We start from the raw sequence: 5,690 nt of genomic DNA, 5'->3' as shown, positions 1-5,690 counted from the left end.
GTGTGTAGCTGTACATAAATATGGCTCGTAACTTGAATGAACGTCAAAGGGTAAATCAAGCTGATGAAGTTCAGGAACATGCAGCTGGCATTAACATTTTGTTGTAAAGGGTGTCAGATAAGATTTATTTTAACACATTTTTATAGGCAAATGTCAAGTCACCCAAGGTGCTACCTGGTAGTATAAGAAAATAACTGCAGATGCTGGTACAAATTGATTTATTCACAAAATGCTGGAGTAACTCAGCAGGTCAGGCAGCATCTCGGGAGAGAAGGAATGGGTGACGTTTCGGGTCGAGACCCTTCTTCAGACTGATGTCGGGGGTGGGACTTGGTTCACAGTCAATAAATAGTAGCAGCAATCGTAGTAACAGCACCTTAGACAGGCACGTGGATAGGATAGGTTTAGAGGGATATGGGCCAAACACAGGCCCATAAACTAAATTAAAATGATTGTATGTGATTCCCTATCCCTCCAGTCCATGTTCCTATCCAAAAGTCTCTTAAACACCACAGTTGTCTCGACGTCCAGCACCACTCCTGGTTACGTCCAGGCCCCAACCACTCTCTCTGTAAAAAGAAAAGACTTGCTCAGGACATCACCCATGAATCTTTCCCACTCTCACCTTCCAGCTACGCCCTCCAGTGTGGGACATTTCCACCCTGGAGGGGGGGGGGGGGGGAGGGGGGAAGGTTCTGACTGTCTACCCTATCTACGCCCGTCAAAATTTGATATGCTTTGATCAAGTCTCCCCACAACCTCTGACGTTCCGGAGAAGAACAATCCAAGTCTGCCCAACCTCTCCCTGTAGCGGAAACCTTAAATGTAACGACATTGGGTGAGGAGAGAATTGAGCCATGCACCAATATCATTCGGCTGTCTATTGAGACTTGGGCTAAGGACAGTGTACGTTCTTGGAGCGTGTATCCGTGCGGACTGTATCAATTGATGCACATTGACATTTGGAGATTTTTAAAACTGTCAAAAGATAAAGATGGCCCTGTATAGACTGCTTGACTATTGACCACCACTATAGTGGTCCATTTGTACAATTTGTACACTACCATTTGCACAATTTTCTCTATTTATAAAGCTCCAAATCGGAAAAATACTGTGTGTGGTTTCACCGCAGTGAGCTCTGTGGGGTAATGAATTCTGTATATTTTAGCAGGAAATTGAAATGTTATTTTAATGTATTTTTGTAAAATGTGAAATTCAAGTTTTTTAAAAGGTTTTGTAATGTTATTAAGCATTGGGCATTAAGCTGTGAGGCTTTGGCTGATCTATGTTTCTCCCCTGAAAGGGGGCACCCAATGTTTGCGTGCTTTTCTATTTCAGAACGTTTACAGGAGTGTGTTCTTGGATCATCGGCGTGTTGTATTTTATTGTGTGGACAACTCAATTTGCTTTGCCTCAGTTCGACTTGAAGTCTGTCTGCTTAATTCTTTTTAATTTAAACATTCTAGTTACTCTAGGTCCTTGGCCTAAACATTATCACGTTGGCCTTAAACTACACACTAATCTGGGGCAATGTGTGTGTGTGTGTTTGGGGGGGGGGGGGGGATCCTGGTTCATAAGGTTGCAGCTGGATTCGAAACGTAGAAAATAGGTGCAGGAGTAGACCATTCGGCCCTTCGAGCCAGCATCGCCATTCAATATGATCATGGCTGATCATCCAAATTCAGTACCCCTTTCCGGCTTTCTCCCCACATCCCTTGATTCCGTTAGCCCTAAGAGCTATATCTAACTCTCTCCTGAAAACATCCAGTGAATTGGCCTCCACTGCCTTCTGCGGCAGAGAATTCCAGCAATAATTGCAGCAATAATTGTCCTTGAGGGGGTTAAACTGCAGTGCAAACCTGGGCAAGGCATGTTGTGAAGTCTGACACTGTGATTGTGTAATTCTCTGACTGTGCTAACCTGGAACTAGAGTGTCAATCAATCACTGAAGCATACAAATAATTTTCTACATTTTTCTGGGGAGGGGGGGTGGGGAGGGGAGAGGGATTTTGTATGAATTGTTTGATGTTTTAACTGGTGAGACTTGCGGATGTTTATATGAATGCTCAAGAAATAAAAATCTGTGTTCCTAATAACACATGATGAGATATGTGATTCTTTTTTAACTGGGAAGAATAATATCTGTCAGGGTGCCACGCTGATCTTTCTGTCCTGGGCCTCCTCCATTGTCAGAGTGAGGCCCAGCGCAAATTGGAGGAGCAGCACCTCATATTTCGCTTGAGCGGCTTACACCCCAGTGGCATGAACATTGACTTCTCTAACTTCAAGTAAGCCTTGCATTCCCTCTCTCTCCATCCCTCCCCCTTCTTAATTCTCTGACCAGTCTGACTGTCTCCCGGATTACATTTATCTCTTCTTTGTTGACACCTTCTCCTAGCTAACAATGATCTCTTTTTACATTTTCCTTGAACTACATCTCTTTTGATGTCTCGTTTTCGCACCTTGCCCTTCCTTATCTCTGTGTCTCCGTCTCCCCTGACTTTCAGTCTGAAGAAGGGCCTCGACCCGAAACGTCACCCATTCCTTCTCTCCAGACCCGCTGAGTTACTCCAGCATATTGTTCGCCTGGTAACAGCCGGGAAGAAACCGTCCCTGAATCTGGAGGTGTGCGTTTTCACACTTCTGTACCTCTTGCGTGATGGGAGAGGGGGGGAAGAGGGAATGACCAGGGTGAGACTGGTCCTCAATTATGCTGGTGGCCATGCTGTTTCCTGAACCCATAACCACTGAACCACCGATGGTAATGGTGACAGCAGATAACCCTGTTATCCTAAGCACTGCTAATGGAATCATAGAAATGCAGCAGGGAAACGGGCCTTTCGTTCTGAAGATCATGGGTCCCGACACGAAACGTCACTTCTCCATGTTCTCCAGAGATGCTGCCCGACCCGCTGAGTTACTCCAGCACTTTATGTCTTCGGCCTTTCAACAGGCCAAAGTTAGTTTAACCTGGCATCATGGTTGGCATGGACAGTGTTGGCTGAAGGACCTGTTACTGTGCTGTACTTTCTTTGTTCTAGCCCATTGAGTCTGAGCTGACCATCAACCACCCATTTACACTAATCCCATATTAATCCCTTTTGTTTTATTCTCATTCCCATCCCCATTAACTCCTCTGCATCTACACACTAAGGGGTAATCTCAAGTGGGCCATTGAATTTGCTGCCGTACATCGCCAGAGAACCAGGTTCAATCCGGACTACGGGAGCTGTCTACGGAGTTTGTACGTTCTCCCCGTGAGCACCAGGTTTGCTCCGGTTCCCTCCCACGTTGTGCAGATGTGCAGGTATGTAGGTTAATTGTCCCTAGTGAGTAGGATAGAACTAGTGTACAGGTGATTGCTTGTCGGCGTGGACTCGGAAGAGCCGAAGTGAACTAAACCTGCTAACCCGCACGTCTTTGGAATGTGGGAAGGAATCCAGGTTGCGGAACACACAAGTTCCATCGAAGGTAGACACAAAATGCTGGAGTAACTCAGCGGGTCAGGCAGCATTTCAGGAGAGAAGGAATGGGAAAGGTCACCCAATCCTTCTCTCCCGAGATGCCGTCTGACCTGCTGAGTTACTCCAGGATTTTGTGTCTACCTTTGATTTAAACCAGCATCTGCAGTTTTTTTCCTACACTAATTCCATTGCCCGAGGTGTGGGTTGAACCTAGGTATCTGGCACTGGGGGACATTGAGTCTGCAGGCTGTGCCACTGTGCGGCCCTGCTGTTAGGAATGAAAACATTCAGATCAGGTAGCATGTGGAAACGGGAAATTAATATTTCAGATCTTCCAGCATCCTCCCTCCATCTGCCTTAATATTTTTCCTTCTCTGTTTCCATCTATCACTTACCAATCTGTCTCCAAGACTCTCCATCCACCCATAAGCCCCCATCAGGTTCCACCTCCAAACCCTTCACACTTCATATCATATCATATCATATCATATATATACAGCCGGAAACAGGCCTTTTCGGCCCTCCAAGTCCGTGCCGCCCAGCGATCCCCGTACATTAACACTATCCTACACCCACTAGGGACAATTTTTATATTTACCCCGCCAATTAACCTACATACCTGTACGTCTTTGGAGTGTGGGAGGAAACCGAAGATCTCGGAGAAACCCCACGCAGGTCACGGGGAGAACGTACAAACTCCTTACAGTGCAGCACCCGTAGTCAGGATCGAACCTGAGTCTCCGGCGCTGCATTCGCTGTAAAGCAGCAACTCTACCGCTGCGCTACCGTGCCGCCATATGTCTTCCCTCAAAACACCGATGACAAGCAGGATCACAACCACAACCGTCGCTTCCAAGGATGCTGCTTGACCCACCAAGTTCCTCCAGCAATTTACTTCTTGTTCCATCATCTACAGTTTGATTTTTATATTCCAGTTGAAATACATATCGGTAAGGAAACAAGGAGAAGACTATACACTGCGAAGATCATTGAGGAAAACCGCGAGCTTTTCCATAGGGCTGGGGAGGCTAAAAAGACATGAGTACAACATAGCGCTCCAAGCGAACGTGCAACCTCAGCAAAGCCCACCCCGCACTATCCCCCATAAGATCAGGGATACGGTCAAGGACGAATTAGTGCGCATGGAAAACTTGGGAGTCATAACGCTCGTGCGCGAACCGACAGATTGGGTGACCTTCTAGACGTTTCCTGGTGAAGGATCAGTAATAAAATCTACTTACAAGATGTCGGGCGTATATTCATTGTGCTAGCCACAACAGGGTCTTGCAGAGGAGAGTCTGCTACTGGATAATTTAGTTTAATTTCGTTTATTATCACGTGTACTGAGGTATAGTGAAAAGCTTTTTTGTTGCTTGGTATCCAGTCAGCTGAAAGGCCATACACGATCACAATCGAGTCGTCCAGTGTACAGATACGGGATAAAGGGAATAAAGTTTAGTACAAGGTTAAGTCCGATTAACGGTAGTCCAAACGACGCCAGTGAGGTAGATAGTAGCTCAAGACTGTTCTCAATTGTTTCTCTCTAGGATGTTATCTATCCTCCAAAAAAGCGCAGATGAAATCTCAGATTCAATTAAAAGTCAGCAGCAAGAACCAGACTTGAGCTAACGTCTGTGATGGTGAACTATGGAACTGGGACTTAAAGCAATGACTAATGTAGGAATCCGAGTCTGGGATGCAACACAGCGAATCATAGCAGAAATGATAAAGCCAAGAGATGGGGATCGATACTTGAATGACTGGCTCGAAGGTATCACAAAATGCTGGAGTAACTCAGCAGATCAGGCAGCATCTAGGAGAGAAGGAATGGGTGATGTTTCGGGTCGAGACCCTTCTTCAGACTGACAACTTGAATGACTGGCAGTCGATCAAGTAGTACACAAGGTGTCGAGTTCGACTTCGCATTCGCGGTCAGTTGGATGACAATAATCAAGATCTGCAAAGTCCTTTAAGAGCTCAGCCTGCAGGTAGCATCTGTGGAAGGAAATGAACTTGATGTTTCAGATATTCCGCAAACCATCACACAAACCAACCTCCCTTCCATCGACTCCATCTACACTTCACACTGCCTCAGCAAGGTAACCGGCATAATCACAGACCAGTCTCACCCCGGTCACCCCCTCTTCTCCCCTCTCCCATCAGGCAAGAGGTACATGCACACTTCCAGATACAGGAAGTTTCTTCCCAGCTTTTATCTGGCAACTG

The sequence above is a fragment of the Rhinoraja longicauda genome, chromosome 40 (assembly GCF_053455715.1).
Source record: "Rhinoraja longicauda isolate Sanriku21f chromosome 40, sRhiLon1.1, whole genome shotgun sequence".
Classification (NCBI taxonomy): Eukaryota; Metazoa; Chordata; class Chondrichthyes; order Rajiformes; family Arhynchobatidae; genus Rhinoraja; species Rhinoraja longicauda.
Note: the sequence above shows the minus strand (reverse complement) of the source record.